At 42.2% G+C, this 20,623-nt stretch overlaps 1 protein-coding gene across 8 annotated transcripts in view; it reads right to left on the bottom strand.

Moving 5' to 3' along the window:
- CTNNA2 (catenin alpha 2) overlaps positions 1-20,623 on the bottom strand; it is a 962,766-nt gene that overhangs the window by 173,779 nt on the left and 768,364 nt on the right. The window contains exon 1 of one of the 8 annotated variants that reach the window (XM_023762216.1): positions 2,921-3,059. The exons of the other annotated variants lie outside the window; for them this stretch is intronic. The gene's annotated coding sequence lies outside the window, so the exon portion shown is untranslated. Of the gene's footprint in view, positions 1-2,920; positions 3,060-20,623 lie in introns of those variants that run through there. 8 annotated transcript variants of the gene reach the window in all.

Consider the following 20,623-nt stretch of genomic DNA (forward strand, 5'->3'; position numbering starts at 1 on the left):
AGGAAGGAGCAACAAAGTTAAACACACACACACACACACACACACACACACAGAGGTGGAGGAGGTAGCTACAGGTGTAAAGCACAGCTAAATAACCGCATCAGATACATTATTAATTTTTCATATTAAAAGGAAGGCACTTCATTCTTAAATAAAGAAAATAAAACACACCTCTCCATATTGAAACAGAATATAACATTCAAGAAAACTGGAGTGAAGGTTTGGGCTTATGTAACTAAGTAGCATTCCAAATATATCAAAAATGAAAATTAAATTGTAAAACGAAATTCTTTGGCTTAACATCTTTTCTAATTCCCTATTAAAAAGGGGAAAAAAAGAAGTTAGGGAAAATGGTGGGAGGCCTGGAGAATGGGAAGGAGGGAGGGGAAAATAATTTCTTTTTCTTCTCAGAACTGGCCTCGGTGAAAGGCAGTTTTGACTCCTACATGTCTCAGCTAATCTGAAAGCGTGGGATCAGGATCTGAAAGAAGTGGTGGAGCCTTTCTCTCAGCCTTCCTCAAGCCTTCTCAAGCTGCCTAAGGAGATCCCTGCTTCCGGAAACACGGGCCAAATTTCAATCTGTAGTCACTTACATCTTTGTCATCCAGTCCCCCATTTACATCGGTCCTATATTTGATGATGCCCTAGGAGGGAATTATACCAATAAACATGAGCTAACCAGTCATTAAGTTTGGAAAATGCAATACATATCATTAGAGTTCATATTAGGCAATTATTCAAGAGTACATATGTTAAGACCATACTCGTCCACCACAAAATGCACATGTTCATTTAATATCCATGGGGCCTATCATGTGAGTCACTGAGACTGGTGCTGCGGCTGAGAAGATTCATTCATCCAGTCAATATGAATTGAGAGCCTATTTGATTGGAGGCATCAGGGTTTAATAGTAAACAAGCCACAGAATGTTTCCCTCTAGGTCATATGAATAACTCAGAACCTCTGCTTTTCAGTAGCTCTCACCTGAGGGGAGCAGGACCTTTAGACGAGTAATTAAAATGTAGTAAAATAAGTATATGTATACTCTCACAGACCCATACATTGTGTGTGCGTGTGTGTGTGTGTGTGTGTGTGTGTGTGTATGTGTGCATGATGATATGCATATATGATTTTCCTTCTTTCTGAGTATGGTTTATTGACTATAAGCTAGAATATCAATATCTACTTCACAGGACTGTTAATGTAATTAAATTCAATAACACATAGGAAAGCTTCACCACAAACTTCATGGAGTGAAATCAGAACTCATTCCCCTTATTATCCCAAGTTCTGAGTATCTACATGTGCACGCTGTTGGGTCTAAGAACAGCCTGAACGTGAAAAAAACTTAAAAGTTCTAAGAAAACCATTCCTAATAACTATATGGGGTGAGAAAAAGCGATTTAACCTGAGCCTAATGGCTCCCTCCCTGTGCTCTGAAACCCATCTAAGAGATAGTCAACCCTCACCTTGACTAATCTAGGCCTTTAAATTACTTGAAAAATTGCCCACACCTCAGCATGCACAAAGCCCTATAATAATGAACAAAGAACTTCAGAGCTGGGGCTGGTTTGATTTATTTTTATTTTCCCCTGCTAAGATGTCTGTGTTATTGAATAAAGAAGTGAAGAAAACATGGATTTAAAAGGAACATAAAATAAAGCAAAGCTGAGGGACCATTAGAGAGATGATGAATTGAGCAGGAGATGTGTCAGAGGGTACTTAGTGAGCAGAGGTATGAAAAGGTACTGGAAAAGGGGTCAGAAGCGGGAGGCATAAACCGTTACATAAGCATCACTTTACAGGACCCGCTCACAGAGAACCAGATAAAAGATGAGAAAGCCCGAGACGGTCTGCAACAGAAGCCATAGAATAGGGAATAATTAGTGTGTCAGCTAAGTGGAAGGGAAAATGGAGTGATGATTTCAGAGCAGAGGTCAAACACTTCACCAGAAAATAAGCAATAAAAGATCAAAGGGAAAGTACTATGGAAAGGGTAGGATGAGGAATTTATAAAAGGTTAAAATTGTGCCTCCATGACAAGAAAGAACGCAATACAGAAGAGACACTGCTGCGGATAAAATCCAGAGGATGTACTCTAATTCCTGGATGCTCGCCACTCATGTCTAGGTGTCTTTTCAACCCGAAAACCTGCTCTCAAAATTAATAGTGACTTTTAAGGCTGAAAACTGATGACCCTTCAACTCATTATTCATCAAAAGAAAAAAAGAAAAAGAAAGTCAAGTCCTGGCCCAGTAGCTCAGTTGGTCAGAGCGTCATCCCTATACACCAGGGTTGTGGGTTCGATCCCCGGTCAGGGGCACATACAAGAAGCAATGAATGAATGCATAAATAAGTGGAACAACAAATTGATGATTCTTTTTCTTAAAAAAAATCAATGAATTTTTTTAAAGTGGAGAGAAAAATGAGACAATTGTACCTAGATGAAATTGGCATCAACTGGAAAATCAAATGATTAATCCATTCATGATTATTCCTAAAATTTGAATGAGAAATTGGTGTTGCCTGTAACAGATCTAACTCTAGTGCCTGAAGAGACACTCCATTAGCAACTCCCAAGCCCTCCAATACGAAGCAGCATAACGTTTCAAAGAACGAAAAATAAATTTGAAGCCAGAAAGTACTGAGTTCAAATCTCAGCTTGGCCATATACTAGCATGTGCAGGCATAGAAAAGTGCTAGTCTGAGACTCGTTTTCCTCAATAACAAGACAAAATTAATTTCAGATTCTTGTCTCCCAGGCAATGAGATACAGTTTTTAAAGCATCTAGGATGTATCAGGCATTCAATTAACAGTGTGCAATCCACAGATTTCAGAAGCTGGCCTCCAGGCACGTATGTAAGTTCCAAATATAAAATAAGTCAACTAACTTTTAAATAACAAAAAAAAATCATTACCAAGCCTTTTGTTGGGCGATGTTCTTGCAAAGTAGATCCCCAGGAAGGCTCTGGACAAAAGTTAACCAGCCTGGCCTTGCTGACAACACTCTCAGCTGGAGTCCCTCTTCCAGAACTGCCAGAGGAGCTCAGGGCACATTCCTTTGATTATCCTCAAAGGTGAAAAAATATTCTTCTGCGGGGGACTGACTTCTGGGAAGAATCAGCATCGCTTGGACCCAAGTCTGGCAAATAAGATCTAGCTGAAGTGTGACCACAAAACAATGGGACTGATTTTCTCCTGTGACTCATCATCTAACTCAGAAGACATTTTCAAAAAGTTCTCAGCCCTATCAAAATAAAAGCACATGGACATGAAAATTGTGAAATAAGAACTTTTATTGCACTACTGAACGTAGAGGTAAGAATTATTGCGTGTCTGCCAACAGGGGAATGGATAGCTGAAAAACTTGTGTTACAACTCTACTCTTAGATTATGTAGGTGCCAAACAAAATGAGTTAGAGAAATTTTTCTTAAAATGTGTCCCTATAATAGCAGTGTCCTCACTGCCTGGGAATTTGTTTAGAAATGCAAATTCTTGAGCTCCCACCTCAGATTTACTAAGTAGGCAATTCTGGGGGATGTGGCCCAACAATCTGTATTTTTACAAGTCCTCCAAGTGCAGTGATGGCAAACCTATGACACGCATGTCAGAGGTGGCACGCAAACTCATTTTTTTGGTTGACTTTTCTTTGTTAAATGGCATTTAAATATATAAAATAAATATCAAAAATATAAGTCTTTGTTTTACTATGGTTGCAAATATCAAAAAATTTCTATATGTGACACGGCACCAGAGTTAAGTTAGGGTTTTTCAAAATGCTGACAGGCCGAGCTCAAAAGGTTCGCCATCACTGTCCAGGTGAGTCTGCTGCATGCTAAAGTTTGAGAGTCTCTGAATTGAAGAGATGTCTTCCATTTACCTCGACTAGAAATGTTTGAGATCTGTTAAGTAAGAAAATCAAGCTGCACACCAATAAGGAACATTTACAGTTAACTAGATTGTATGTGCATATGTGTGTCTGTGTATAGAATAAAAGTTGTGGAAGGTTATTTGGCAGACTCTTAAAATAAATAGAACTGATGATGGTTTGGAGAGGATAGATAGAGAATGGGTGATAGGAGTAGGGGAAGAGAAAGAGACAGAGAGAGAATGAAACACAGAGAGAAAAATATATACCTTGTATATAGTATATAGAGGGATGGGTATACTAACTACATTTCTCATACCCTACTTATTACTTAACTGGAGGCCCAATGCATGAAATTCGTGCAAGAGTAGGCCTTCGCAGCTGCGTGGCTACCTGGATCCCTTTCTCACAGCCCCAGCGGCTGCCTCGATCCTGCAGCTGCAGCCCTGGCTTTGTCCCAGAAGGAGGTCCGGAAGGACATCTGGTCTAATTAGCACATTATGCTTTTATTATTATAGATGTCAACCTTGCATTCCTTTGAATCTTTTACTCCTCAATGAGTGCTAACAGTTTCTTTTTCTTCTGTTAGCCTCATCTTAAGATCTAAAAAGTACTGTCTACAATTATGTACATAAGAAATAAATAAGATATGGGCATACTTAACATGTACTGTAATTCTCCAAAGACCATGCAAATGTCTGCTGGCTAAATGGCTGCCACTCAAGATTAGGGACAACATATGTCAGTTTCCACATTTCCAAAGAAAGGAAGCCTGAGGATTGACAGCTGTTTGCTAGAAGGACCCATGCACAAGATATTTTTTTTCTTTTATAAACAGAAAGTTAACTGAGCTCAAACTATTGTCCTTAATTGGGCCATACCTGACTTATGCATAAAGTCTTCACCAGATTTGTTTGCAAAGCCTTGACATTTTCATAGATGTCTGGAAAGTTTGGGGATTTCCGGAATGAATTCTAGGCAGAGGGAAGCCGTGTGCGTCTTGGAGCACCCCACAGGCTTACCCAACACTAATCCTATCAGAAGGCTCTAAGAGTTTGCCTTCCCAATAAGCTCTCACACCCTCCCCCAGCTTGTTCAGCCTGGCCTGCAAAGACTTGAGCACCCTTATATAGGAATTGAGTGGTTTTCTTATGAATCAAACCTAGGTGGCAAACGGGAAGTCAGCATAACATACCCAAGCAGACTGTTGGTGAAAACAAGGTGATTGTCAAAAGCACAGAAAAGCCAGAGGAAAAAGAAACAAGATCAAATATATATATCTATAATAATAAAAGAGTAATATGCTAATTAGACCAGACAGCCGAACAACCTTCTGGACGTCATTCCGGACATCCTTCTGGTTGAAGCCGCAGAGTGGGGGCCAAGGCAGAGTGGTTAGGGGTGATGAGGCAGGCAGGCAGAGTGGTTAGGGGTGATCAGGCAGGCAGGCAGGAGAGCGGTTAGGAGCCAGCAGTCCCGGATTGTGAGAAGGATGTCCAATTGCCAGTTTAGGCCTGATCTCGCACTGGCAGTCGGACATCCCCCGAGAGGTCCTGAATTGTGAAAGGGTGCAGGCCGGGCTGAGGGCCACTCCCCCTGCATCCCCCTCCCCCCGCCGCATGAATTTCGTGCACTGGGCCTCTAATATATGTGTGTGTGTGTGTGTGTGTGTGTAAGGAGTGGAGGGTCCTGGCACAGACTCCGTACATTCCAGGTTAGGATTTCAAGCACTAAGCAAGGTAATAAAGGGAAGCTGAAACTTCCAACAAACATCCGTAACTCCTCAAAGTTTGCAAGGCATTCCTTCCCTGGCTCCTTCTTGGGCTCATGTTATCCTAAGATCCCCTTAGGATAAGCAGGTATTGCCTCTTTCTTACTAAATTCAAAATGGCATGGTTCCTTTTAACACCTCAGATTTGAATATCTCATGCATGCATTTTAACATAATCAATGTCAGACTGGTCTGTGGTCATTGAAGCCTGCTGTCCCTCTCCCACCAGCACATGACATGACTGGTCAACCCATTCAGTGGTTCTCAGCCTGGTGGCATGTTAGAAGCACCTAGAAAGTTTTTTTATGCCAATGCCAAACCCCACCTTAGGAGGCAGGGGAGCATGAGGTACAGAATTGGGCATTTATTGTAACTTCTTAAGTTTCCAGAGGAGTTTAATATAAACCAGGAGTGACAACTACTGAACTAGGTCTTATTTGAGTTCCTAAAAGGAAGATTAGAGCATCCCATGTGTGGCTGAAAGAGGTGAACTTCAAGGTCCTTTCCAATCAGGAGAAGGGTCAGTGATTTTCAGAAAGCAGTCAGCTACAATAATGATTTTTTCTCAAACAACAGGGGAAGGGATTCTTCAAGGTTAAAGAGAAAGACTTTTGCAAAATGAATCAGAAAATTGAGGCCTCTATCTAGACAATTCCAACCAACCAAACATAAACATGAATATAAATATGTACTTTGTACATATTTATGTACAAAGTTATGTCAAATAATCTAATATTTCAGAAAATCAATTTTTTCATAAATTTATTTTTATTGGTCTCAAGGGTCCAGACAATCGACTCTAGAATTTGACATGATCTACTTCTTAAACTTTACCTCACTCCTTTAAGTATGGGTAAATTAGGCTGTAGTAGCCACATTTAATGAACATATTAACTACAAAATACATCACTACGTGAATAATTGAGACATCCAAGGTTTTCAGACAGTCCCTCAGTTCTACCACAAGTAACTTACCAACTGGCCTAAACAGAATTACCCTAAATATTTCTTTTAAAAAATAAATTGAAGGCTTGATTGTTTCTCCAAAGACTCAGGATGAAGTTAGACAACCACTCACTTCTGCAGCTGTGGTTACCGAGTCCCTGGTCACTTACACAAAGATGGGAAGACAGGGACATATTCCTTCAGACCCTCCTCACCTGCAGCCTCACTGTGACTCTGGAAAGAAGCAGCGAGGGCGAGGGAGGTGGTAGAGGATAGTATCTTCCAAGAGCTGAAATGTCAGGGAAGTCACTCTTCACATTTTCAAAATAGATCACCTCTTCAGATCTCCTTCCTCAGCAGGAGGCAAGGTAGTTGTGGGAAGGTTCTGACTTTTATACAAAGTAAACAAAACTAAATCTCAGAGAGCAGAAAAGTCTAACCCAGGGAGAGAGAGAGGGGAGCAAGTATCTAATGCTCTGAAAAAAAAAACTTAGATCATAGTCCCATGAGGGTTTATTCTCAAGAGGAAAGATGATGAAAAGGAACTTGAATTCATCCCTCAATCTGGGCTTTACTCTGCATCTACTGTGTGTTGGGCCTTGGAAGAGATGCAATGATGAGCCTGGAAACCGAATTCTCTGGCAAATGATGGGTCTTAGAAAGCAAAAAAAGGGGTGTCCTGTATCAGTAATACTAATACTAATATTAATAATAAATAAATGTATTGTGTACTTATCATGTGCCAGTATTTATTGTACACACATTCTCTTATCAAATTCCCTCGGGTACCTAATAAGATATCTATTATTTATTCTCATCATAAAGCTAAGGAAATTGAGGCTCAAAGTGTCTAACTACTTTGTCAAAGGTCATCTAGTTAGAATAAATTGGCTGGGTTTTCAAAAGCAGATTTAGCCTACTTTAAGCCTTGAGTCTAAAACACTACTTCATTTAATTGTTTATAAGCTACTGAGAAACCAAAAGACAATTTTACAGCGGTGGCATAACAGCTTTGACAAACCATACAATCTACATTCTAGTTCAGGGGTCCTCAAACTACGGCCCGCGGGCCACATGCAAATACAAATATTGTATTTGTTCCCGTTTTGTTTTTTTACTTCAAAATAAGATATGTGCAGTGTGCATAGGAATTTGTTCATAGTTGTTTTTTTTTAAAACTATAGTCTGGCCCTCCAACGGTCTGAGGGACAGTGAACTGGCCCCCTTTTTAAAAAGTTTGAGGACCCCTGTTCTAGTTGAATGTCATGCCAAGTGGCCTTGCTCTGGGGTCTAATTAACGCAGCCTGCCACTTCTATGCCCCAACTGCATGCCCACCTCTCCCTGCATTGCTGGCAATCCCTGGGATGGCATTAGGGGTGCGTCAGAACCCACAGAAACCACAATGCAAAGTACAGGGGATGCTAAAGTGGCCACATTAAAAGGAGAGGCTTCCCTCAAAAAACCAAATAACTTATTATTACACACTAGAGGCCCGTTGCACGAAGAGATTTGTCCAATAGGCCTTCCCTTCCCCTGGCTGCCGGCACCGGTTTTCATCCGGCACCTGGGACCCAGGCCTTCGCTCTGGCTGGAGCCTTCAGTCTTCGCTGCTCTGGCCGGAGCCTTCAGTTTTTGCCATTCCCACTCTGCTGCTTCGCGCCTACATATGCAAATTATCCACCATCTTTGTTGGGTTAATTTGCATACTCTCCTGATTGGCTGGTGAGCGTAGTGGAGGGACAGTCAATTTACATGTTTGTCTATTATTAGGTAAGATAGGGACATCAGTCTACAGTCCAGAGCAGGGCACAATGTCTCCATTGGCTCCGACGTCCAGCTTCTTTCTTTGTGGTAAAGACTAGAAACTCAATCAGTACCCACATCTGTCCTTAGACAAAAAAGTACCATCCCTCCAAATCACAATCCTCATAGCCCTCAGGAAAACTGTCATAAATAAGGGAAGTGATTGCTCATGTGTTAGTATTGCATAGTTAAAGGGGCTGGGATAAGTTCTTGAGCCAACCTGTTTGGGTTCAGTTCTAAACTTCTCTTTCTAGACATGTGACCTTTCTCATGTCACATAGCTACTCTGTGCTTCAGGTAATCACAGATGTTGTTGTTGTTGTTTTAATATGTTTATTGATTTCAGAGAGAAGGGAGAGAGAGAGATAGAAATATCAATGATGAGAGAGAATCATTGATTGGCTGCCTCCTGCATGTCCCCTACTGGGCATGGAGCCCTGATGGGGAATTGAACTGTGATCTCCTGGTTCATAGGTCAACATTCAACCACTGAGCCACACCAGCCGATCACACAGGTTTGTTTTGATGATTAAAAGCATCAGTGCACTTAAAAGACAATTTGGCATGTAGTAGCATGTAGTCATACAACCCCTCTTCCCCTTATTTGACATTCTGCTCTTAGAGATTTCCTCCTCCCTCAGAGTATTGGCCCTCTCCTACGATCTCCATCTAACATTCAATGATCACATGGACAGCACACATGAGCCACCCCCACCTTAGTGTGAATTGAATATCACGTTTCCTTCGCTTTAATGAAGACAGGGGCTGTCAGAGTATGCTTCTGCCCAGGGAGATGTGGAAGAGGAGCTAAAAGGCAAGGCGGGCTGAAGTCAGGAAACATGCATTCCCACTAATTTACAGTTTCATAGAGACTTAAACCCTGGAGACACTGATGTTGATTTCAAATCTCCCCCCAGAAAGAAGTTCTTGCTAAGTCTCTCCTTGCCCCTCACATTGGTTACACAAAGTTCTCCTGAACCATCTCTTACATGAGCCCATTCAACCTTGTAATTACTAACGGGGTCATAGTTTATTTTCATGTTTTTCTTACTGCCTCTGCCCTGGTGGCCCCACGCCAGACTTACGTGTGTAGACTTCCTTTTTGACATAAGCATATTGATTACACCATTGTTGTTCTCTGACTTCATTTATAGGTACGGGAAGGCTGTCCCATAGACCCCTGCCACCTCACCACTCCATTTAACCACTTCGCCATCCGTCTGCCAGGCCTGACAGCCAGTGAGCTGAAACAGAGCGATCACTGATCTGGAAGATGGGAACGTGTCCTTTGCACCAAGTTCTGCTGCTCACGAGGGATGTGGCCTCCACACATCACCCCCTTTCCTGAGCCTTTGGCTCCTCATCTGAGCCCTGATGGACTCCAGGTTCCCTTCCAGCATGACATCCTTGATTAGATTTCACCATGTCCCTGTTTGCCTTCTGACCTCTGGCTCCAGGCCTTCCCAGGGCTAGCCCGTCATCAGACAGAGAAACACTGACTGCCCGCCTGCCAATCTGTGCTCAGGGCAACGACTCCACTGGGAGGTGATGATCTAACGCCCAGGGCTGGTCCTGCGCCAGAGGTCAGCTCAACACACTGTCAGGGAGGCTGCAGATGGAGACCTGGGAGACCGGGATGCAGCACGCTGCCCTGCAGAACTAATGAGCAGGACCCGGGGCCCAGGGTGCTTGCCCTCAGCCACCCTGCTCAGCTGTCTCCTCACCTCCCTGGCAGAATCCAAGGACCCAATCTCTGAATTAAATAGGGCTTATAAAAACAAAACAAAACAACAACCCAAAACAAACAAATAAGCAAACAAAACCCCTGACATTTGGACATCTCCAGTGAATAGGCACATGAGTAATAATATTCAATTGCTGGTTATTACCTAGTGCCAGGCACATACTGTCTCCTTTAATCTGCAAACAGCACCTGAAGGCTGGGCTGTGATTTCCCTGATCTGCACATGGGGAAGGTGCTGAGTGGTTTGGAACGAGCTAAGTCCCATTCCTGACAGTCTGACCCCAGAGCTCGCCCCGGTAAACTCTGTCCCGCCTCTCGGGGCCTTCCAGAACAGTCTGCACTCCCTGGGAAGGACACTCTTCCTTAGGCAGAGGCAAAATCTATCTTCCTTCAGCAGCCCCTCAGCCCCTCTTTTCTTTTATTTGATCCTCTCCTGACTTAGATAAGACACTCAATCCAATCAATTGTAATATTTGAAGATAAAGAACAATTAGACCAGATAACAGTAAACTATGTGGCTTTGCCTTTGTTCTCAGGCAGCCTCCCTGGCCAATTCAAAGGTAGCTCGATATGTGCTCTTCGCTCCCTCATTTTTCTCCAGCAGCATGTTAATAGAAGCCAGAGCTTTGACAATTATGCAACTAATTTTTAAGGGATTGACATCATTTACCATTGTTCCAGGCAAGGGAAGGTCCTACAGGACCTAGGACAGCTGGTAACGGTGCCCATAGAATTTCACTGCACAAAAGCTTAACGTTTAGTGGAAATCGTTGCCAAAGTAAATATGGGGGTAAAGAATAGGAACATATCTTGTGATTTACATTCAGGTCAGAGGATCAAATGATTCTGATTGGAATTACATTATGTTAAGTTACCCCATCCGTCCTCACACTCTTACAAGTCTATGGTGAGACCTTGTGACGGCCCCCAGTAGAGATGTGCTGTGGGTGTTTCCGATTTAAGCAAGTGGCCAGCTCTGAGACGGTTTCTCTTCTCTGTTTTGTTTTTCTGCCATTTTTTTGTTTGTTTTGTTTTTTTTAACTGCCTCTGTGGACCTAAACAGAATGAGCTGAGTACAGCTCACACGTGGCAAACTCACTCATCCTGAAGCCGTAGCTAACACCAGCGGAGTCTGCCTGTTTTCAATGCGCCATATCAGAGTCTACCCACTGGCTGCCTCCACAGTGAGCTGCACGAACACCAACAATCAATATGCTGCTCTCAAATTGGCATTTCTTGACATACCACCCCTCCATATGTCCCTGCAGGGGTTGGAATGAAGGTGAGAGATTACTATTAAACCCGACCAGCCCAATGATGGACAGTTATGACCTGGGCTCAACCTATTCAACCTCGCTCAGACCTGAGGCAGGGAAACCTGGGCAAGGGCTACCTTAGGAGATCCAACCTCAACAGTTTGAGAATGGAAAATCCATTTGATGCCCCCATGCTTGCTATCTGCTGTGGATTTTGCCCCATGTGCCCACAGAAACATTAGACAACAACCCCTTAACTAATTCCCACTGGGTACAGTCAGTCTGCCTCCTTCAAACATGTCCCAGGCTCTCAGTTTCAACTCCAGCTTCCCTCCGTGTAGAACCAACCCCACCCCTTTACTCCACCCCTTCCCATCATGACCTGGGTGATGGACTCATTCTGTGGTGGGCAGTTAGACAGACATTAGTGGAGCAAGGACGATGGGCCAGGTACAATAGGTCCCCGGGGCAGAAATCCAGGACACCTAGCAATGGGGGGAAACTGGTAGAGCAAATATTGGAGGCAAGTATTGTTGATCAGGACCTCGCCCCTAAGGCACCCTCTCCACCCTAGAACGCCTCGGTCATGCAGGTCAGATGCTACTGACCTTTCTCCCCTGGCATGTGGTAAAGTCACGTGGTTGACCCGACCCTTAGAGGAGAACAAGGGGGCTGGAGGAAAGACCCATCTAACTTCCATAAAAGGACAGAAGATGACCAGACAGACCCTGATAGGCCAGCTTAAAGAAGAAAGCAGTTACCTGCTCTGATGGGGTTAAAGGAGCCCTAGCCCATACCCAGGGCAGCTCTTTGCGCCGCCTGCTGGAAATTTCTCCTCCAGTGTACTTTCTCTTTGCTTGCCCAATACATCTTCTCTAGGTAGTTTGAGTCTTGGCTCTAAATTCTTTCCCAGCCAGAACTCAAGTACCAAGGTTGCTGAACCCAGGTCATCTAACACCTGGTGCCGTTCTGCCACCAACAACCAGTCCAGCTGACAGCCTCACAAGATATTGCATATCCTTGCTCTATCCCCAAAACAAACCTCCTCTATCCAAAAGACAGGTTCTTCTTATATCCCAAGGATGTCCAGTCACCAAGACCCATCAATTTCACTATCCACAGATAAAGTCAAATCCTTTTAATACAAACCCAAATCTGCTCTGATCAGACTGATGGTTTGAACATCTGACCCTTTCCAGAATGTTTTGCTAACCGGTTTTCTCCAGCCCTGGCTCCAAGGAGTGCCTAGTACCACCAGTACCTCTTCTCCTCCCCTGCAAACTCCAAGCACTTGTGAGGGAGCTGATCCACATCAGGGTACAGTATGGGACTCTGGCTCTGCGTCAATTTTGCCTGAAACGTTAGAATGGGGAGAGCTGCCCAGAGGACCTTTCCCATGTTGGCAATCAGTCCCGTGAGACCTGAATGATTTGGGAACAGATGGAGTTTTATGGACCATTGGGTTTAAAGCCCCTGAGCACCTGGCTGACTGGATTCTAGCCACGGCCTCAAAAGCAGGGATCATGTCGGTTTCACTCCCCAATGTTTATAGCACCAAGCACGATGCCTAGCAAACAGGAGACACTTGATGAACTTGTTGATTAAGCAAATGGATTGTTAATGCATGTTGGAGGCCTAACCCCCCAGTACTTCAGAATGTGACTGTGTTTGGGGGGAGGTCCTTTGAAGAAATAATTAAGATAATATGGACCCTTCTCTGATGTGACTAGTGTCCTCAGAAGTAGAGGAGATTAACCCTGAACAGTTTGGATCAGTGGTTAGAGTGTGGGCCACAGATGGAAGGGTCAAGGGTTTGATTCCCAGTCAACGGCATGTACCTCGGTTGCAGGTTCCCCAGCCCAGGTAGAGGCGAGTTCCGGAGGCAACCCAATCAATGTGTCTCTCTCACATCACATTGATGTTTCTCTCTCTCTCTCTCTCTCTCTCTCTCTCTCTCTCTCTCACTCTCTCTAGAAATCAATGAAAAAGATATCCTCAGGTGAGTATCAAAAAAAAAAAGTAGAGGAGATTAGGGCACAGACACACAAAAACCATGAGAGGACAAAGGGGAAAGGTGTCAATCTACAAGCAAAGAGGCCACAGAATAAAATTAACCATTCTGACACCTTGTTCTGAGACTTCTAGCCTCCAGAACTGGAGAATATAAATTTCTGTTGCTTAAGCCAACCATTCTGTAGTGATTGTATGGCAGTCCCAGGAAACTGATATATGTGTTTGTGATATCTGATGGAATGGTTGTAATATTCTTAATATAATGCTTAGAACATAGTAAGAATCAAGTACAGTTATAGTATTGTTATAATTAGTCATATGTCAAATATGCTCTGATATATAATTACTCTCATATTCTGAATCTTGGGATTTTATTCATGTCCAAATTCCATTTTTTGCCATCCTCTTTATTGATTATTTTTGCCATCCTCTTTATTGATTGATTGATTGATTGATTTTAAAAAGAGAGAGAGGAAGGGAGAGAGGGAGAGCGGGGAGAGAGAAAGAGAGAGATCAATTTGTTGTTCCACATATTTATGCATTCATTGGTTGATTTTTTAAAAATCTATCAGTTGCCTCCTATATATGCCTGGACCGGGATTGAACCCACAAATGATATAAATACCCTGGTCAGGAATCTTGAACCTGCAACCTTTTTTGGTTGGGAAAACCAATTGAGCCATCCAACTAAGGCCACTGGTTGACTCTCATATGTGCCTTGACTAGGGTTTGAACCTGCAACCTTCCCATAACAGGACAATGCTCTAAGCAACTGAGCTACCCGGCCAGGGCTTTTGCCATCCCTTTTATGCTTAACTTAAATCTAATCTGCCACATATTGATTTAAATATACACAGAAATCTTTTTTCCCACTTAAGTATAACTCTTGGACTGAGAAACTAACATCAGCATGAAGAAACACTATATCATTCTTGAATTTAAATGATAAAATCTTTTTCATTTTGGCTAGATTTTCCTTAATTCCAAATAAGATCCTAAACATTCTTACCCCTAAAATTATATCAGGCATTTTACTCAAATTGAATTTGAGTTATTGCCCAATCTAAGAGCAAATTAAACGGATGGACCATAAATTAAATATAAGTTCCAAGGTAGTAATTCTTGGACTCAATTTCTTGAGATGGAGATAAAAGTCCAGTCAAAGAACATGGTGGCAACTGCTATGCAGTGTGGATGTGAGGTCAGGGTTTTGCATTATAAGGTGGGCCTCTTAAAAAGACCAACTCACGTCCTGGTCAGTGTGGCTTAGTTGGTTGGGTGTCGTGCTGTGCACCTAAAGCTTGCCAGTTCGATTCCCTGTCAGGGGACATGCAGAAGGTAGCAGTTCAATGTTCTGCTGTCACATTAATAACTCTCTCTCTCTCTCTCTCTCTCTCTCTCTCCCTTCCTCTCTCTCTAAAATAAAATAAATCAATAAAAATATTTTAAAAACAAACAAAAATTACCTATTTGCAGTGGCATGAATTAACACAGAAGGGTGAGAAGTCCATACAATGCCCCAAATGTTTTCAGAGAAAGATAAGTGCGATATATAATTCCTTCCAAAGTGGGAAGGGAAAAAATACCTTTTTTAAAAGATTGTTTAATTGATTTAGAGAGAGAGGAAAGGAGAGGGAGAGAGAGATAGAAACATCGATGAGAGTTGGCTGCTGCCTGTATCCCCCCTACCAGGGATTGTGCCATGACTGGGAATCGAACTGGTCACCTCTTTGTGCAAATGTGACACTCAACCACTGAGCAACACCGGCCAGGCACTTTTTTTTTTTTAACATTGACATGTTAATGGTCAGAGGCTATTAATGAATACTTGGGTAAGACAAATAGACAAAAAGACTATAAAACAGAAATAGAGATGCTCCTCTCCAGCTCCATTGCTGCGTATTACCATCCAGCCCTGTGATTCTATTGATTTACCTGCGCTATATCAAATTTTAATCACCATAAACCACAGACTCATACAGATCTGCCACCAACAAGTACCCTGAGCAGAAGACTTTGATTAGTTTGGATGCCTCTGAGAAAGTTTTAAGACTGTCTAGCCTGGAAACCTGAAGATAAAAGGAAGCATCTGAAAAAAAGTTTCTTCTATTGTTCTTTTTTTTTTTTTTTTGCAAAAACTAGGTATGACATTCTATTTCAAAGTTAGGACTTTCAGAAAATACATGAACAAAAGGAAAAGGATGCAGTTGGAGGGTTAAGGAGAGAAACCGCCTAACAAGTATATAATTACCATAAAAAAGAATCCGTTGAAAAGAAATGACAAGTTTGTGTCTGTTCCCTGGGCTAAATTACAACAGATTAACATTATGATCTTAGCACATCTTCATCCTTCAGATGTTCCCTTAATGTTCCTTTTTCCCAGTACATGAAGTTTATCGTTAAACAGGCACGTTCTACACTGTGGGTCACATACTAGTTTATCAAGATGTTAAATAAATGTCCCTAAGGAATGTGCATACTATATCTCACATAGAGATTTATAATGCCCCTAAGAGTATTAAAGACCTAGAGAACTTGTATAATTATGGAACTTGTCTAAGTTCCCTTAATCCAAGGTTTTCCATGGACTATCTATTAACATCTCAAGAAACAATGTTCTGCCAATCCAAGATGTGTGATGTGATATGTTGGCTTAAACACTATTGTTTCTATGCCTAATGTCTGGGCACATCTCCAACTTCGAAACTCTGCATTAAGGGAAGATGAGACACATACCTGATGTGTACCCTAAACGATCAATTTATTTTTCTCTGAAATGTCCAGGTAATTTAGCCACAGGCACTTTATTTCTTAGCTCATGTCAATAGTAGACTTAACTCTCATTTCTCTTAGCACATGCAGACACAGCTGTAAATACTTTTAGAGGCATCATTTATTATCTGCAGATCTAGATGAAACTACCATCCTTGGACCTGACTGCACATCAAGGCCATAGTGTGGGGTAAACTAGAACAACAGCCCAGTCGGCATGGTTCAGTGATTGAGCATTGACCTATGACCCGGAAGGCCATGGTTTGATTCTGGGTCAGGGCACATGCCCGGGTTCCGGGCTTGGTCCCAGTGTGGGGCATGCAGGAGACAGCCAATCAATGATTCTCTCTCATCATTAATGTTTCTATATCTCTCTCCCTCTCCCTTCTTCTCTGAAATCAATTATATATATATATATATATATATATATATATATATATATATATAAAATAGAAGAACACGTGGCTCCCAAACTGTGTGTCCCTTGATTTTATATCTAGGTCTGTACCACTAGTCCTATGTTAAGCTACTTAATCTCTTTGAGGCTCAGTATTTTATTGATCAACGTATCTATTGAACAGTCATTCTAATGTCTGAAGTTCAAAGAAACTATCGGTTCTGAATTCAAAGGTACAAAGTTTGTTAAACATCTTAAATATTCCTACCTTATTCAGAAGCTCTATTTAGTATGTCCTAGGACAGTGATGGCGAACCTTTTGAGCTCGGTGTGTCAGCATTTTGAAAAACCCTAACTTAACTCTGGTGCCGTGTCACATATAGAAATTTTTTGATATTTGCAACCATAGTAAAACAAAGACTTATATATTTGATATTTATTTTATATATTTAAATGCCATTTAACAAAGAAAAATCAACCAAAAAAATGAGTTCGCGTGTCACCTCTGACATGCGTGTCATAGGTTCGCCATCACTGTCCTAGGAGAAGTACCCACTAAAAGCATTTTAAATATAGGAAATTATTTGGAAACAAAGACAGAGGGAAAGTTAGAGATAACTCAGAATATCCAGTCATGTGGATTAAGCATGGTTTCTGGTTTGTTCTTTCTAACTTATCTGCAGTTGATAATGTTTTTGCAATGAGCAGGTATTGTTGTTGCAATAAAAGCAAACAAACCAACAAGAGTTTATGTTTGTTTCTAAGTCTTCCAAGTCCTTAAGTGAGTTTCTACTGATATGGAAACCCTATTGTGGGCTGCTCACGGAACATTCCGGACAACATGTGCAAACCAAAATCAACGTTTGAGATAAACAGGCCTGTGCCTCAGAAAGGCATGGGGCATAGCATCAGATAATCACATGCATGACAGAAATTTGAGGGTGAATCCCTGAAGAACTGCTTGTAGCAATTAAGAGAAGGAAAGAAGGGACAGAGAGAACGAGGGAGGGGAGGAAGGATGGCAGGGGAAAATGAAAGCAACCTGGCTGCTCGTCAATCCACAATTTTAGCATCATTACCACCAGTTGAGCTCCTGGTCTTCTGAGGACCCTGCTAAATGCAAAGACCCCTGGGACACATGAAACCTTGTCAGCTCCCTTGCCCACTAAGAGCATGAGTGCAAACATCAGTCTCAGGAGAGATAGGTTAAAAAAAGAGCTACTGAGAAGGGGGACTTGTACAAATGTTCCAGCTAAGTTTTTCTGTGGTTTTGTTTTAAATATGTTTTTGTTGATTTGAGAGAGAGGGGAAGAGAGAGGGAGAGAGAGAGCAACACTTATATGAGAAACATTCATCGGCTGCCTCCTGCACGCCCCCTATTAGGAATTGAGCCCCCAGCTCAGGCATGTGTCCTGGTGGGGAATGTAACTGGCGACCTTTCCCTGCACAGGACAATGGCGCTCAACCCACTGAGCCACACCAGCCAAGACTCAGCTGAGTTTCCCAGCCCTGGCTGTACAGGGCATCACCTGAGAACCTTTGAACTGGCTGATGGTCGGGTTCCGCTCCAGAGCAATTGAATTAGAATCTCAGGGGCAGAGCCCAGGCGAGGAGTTTGTGAAGTTCCCTTTGGAGATGCTAATGTGTAGTCCAGTTCCAGAAACACACAGGGTAGGTAAAAGAGAATGAAAAGCAAATCTTAGTGACTTTTCAACTTTGCTGAATGCTCCTCAGAAACAAGAGTAATTTCTTTTCCTAGACTGCATATTTGAAAATGTTCAGGTTACAACTGCCTGAGGGGGAAACTGAGACGATAGTGAATTTATCCTTATTGCCGACCATCAGGCTAAGATGCCCTCTCCACCCTGGCCTGGTATCCAGGCTGGTGAGTGAAAGGTGTCTTTCTTTCTTTAGTGAGTGAGGCTCACTGCTCTGCAGCCTGGGGTCTTCACCAGGTCTGAAGACAGAGACGGAGAAGATGCCAGTGATGGGATAGAATCCGGGGAGAGCCCGGGGTTTGTTCAGCTCTAATACCAGCCTGTTTAGCTGTGATTTGAGTCTTTCTAGAAATCAGTGCAGTAGTTAAGGCTCTGGTTAGTTGGGTTGAATTATTTGAGACTTTACCATAACATTCAGCAGGACAATCTGTTTATACATTTATATCTGTCTTGTTCTTCTTTTGAAAAGTTACGATGGAATGGAAATTCTGTCCTGCCCATCTCTCCTTGGAAAATGGACAAGCTTCTTCGTCCCCAGGTCTAGGTCCTTTTTAGTCATTCCCCACCTCCATCCCTGCCCCTAAATTGCCCCCTTTGCCACCTACTTCCACATAAGTTAATGCCATCTTTGGGTTTCTGAAGTTGAGCTAAAGACAATTCCCACCCATGCATTTGTTTAGAAGATTGGGTCCATCGCGGGGTCATCACACTGAAGTTACCCAGAGTGGGAGGAGAAAGAAGGAACAGGCCGCACTGATGGGGGTAAGAAAGGAGAAATGATTCCACTGGTGGCTTTTCCTCCACCAGAACTAACAAACAACCTCCTCATACACCAGCAGGGGTCAGAGCATCTGTGCACACATGAAATTCTGCAATAAACTGTGCACGTTCAGGTATGAGTGGAGTGGATGCCCCCCACCAGGCCAAGAGTAAGAAAAATAATAACGTGGCAATTCCACACTGAAAAACTCGCTTCCAGACTTCCGTAAGATCCCAGAGCTCTTGGGAAAGGGCCAGCCATATTAATATGCCTTTGAATAATAAAAGCAAGAGCTATTCTTGTTTATGAGCTTCATAGAGCAAACACATACCCATTACACATATTACCCAAAGAGATTCTCAGAGGAATGGAAATTTTCAGATTGTCTAAAGGAGTCATTTGGTTCATTTGAGAATATGTACTACAGGAGCAAAACTACCAGAGGGCGTCCTGATTCTTGGAGAAGAAAATTTGGTTTGCCAATTATCTGAACTAAAATACTCCACTATGTTCATAATCAAAATGACACAAAGCACAGAGATAAGATCCTCCATTTAACAAAAGAACATTGAACTTCTACCTATTTTCAGCAATGGTGTTGATTTTATATGGAACATTTTCACGGGGATCATAAGTTTTATCAGATTTATGGGGGGAAATTGGAGAGTTTTGAGTGGATGTAAAGAAAGTTTGTGAAGTTTGGCTCAGTGGATAGAGTGTCGGCCTTCGGACTGAAAGGTCCCAGGTTCGATTCCGGTCAAGGGCATGTACCTTGGTTGCAGGCACATCCTCAGTAGGGGGTGTGCAGGAGGTAGCTGATCGATGTTTCTAACTCTCTATCCCTCTCCCTTCCTCTCTGTAAAAAATCAATAAAATATATTTTTTAAAAAAGAAAGTTTTTGAAATCAGAATATATTTTTATATTCTTATATATATTCTTATATATTCTTATTTTTTTAAATCCTTACTAAGGGATATGTTTATTGATTTGAAAGAGAGAAAAAGGGGGAGACAGAGAGAGAGAGAGAGAGAGAGAGAGAGAGAGAGAGAGAGAGAAACATTGATGTGAGAAACATGGACCAGTTGCCTCTCCTACCAACCCAACTGAGAATTGAACCAGAAACCTAGGTATGTGCCCTGACCAGGAATCAGATTTGGTGTACAGGATGACCTCCAACCAAATGAGCAACCTGGCCAGGGCTCCTTTTTTTTTCTTTTTAACAAGCAAAATTCTTGTTTTCCCTGAAAGAACCCTAGGAGGAAATTCTATTCTATTCAAATTTGTTATTTTCACCAAACATAAGAATAAAGACAAGATGAAAATGTACACTGCCAGCCCTTTGGAATGTCATGACTGGATTCTGCCTGTTAGAAATCTGTATTGCTTTTAGAATTTCTAAAAAGTAATTTTTTTATTCTCACCCAAGGATATGTTTATTGATTTGAGAGAGTGACTCAGTTGGTTGGAACATCCTCCTCCAATATGCGAAAAAGGGTTCAGGTTCCATCCCCAGTCAGGATGCATAGGGAAGGCAATTGATCTCTCTCTCTCTCTCTCTCTCTCTCTCTCTC

This window comes from Myotis lucifugus, unplaced genomic scaffold (assembly GCF_000147115.1).
Source record: "Myotis lucifugus unplaced genomic scaffold, Myoluc2.0 scaffold_237, whole genome shotgun sequence".
Taxonomy (NCBI): domain Eukaryota; kingdom Metazoa; phylum Chordata; class Mammalia; order Chiroptera; family Vespertilionidae; genus Myotis; species Myotis lucifugus.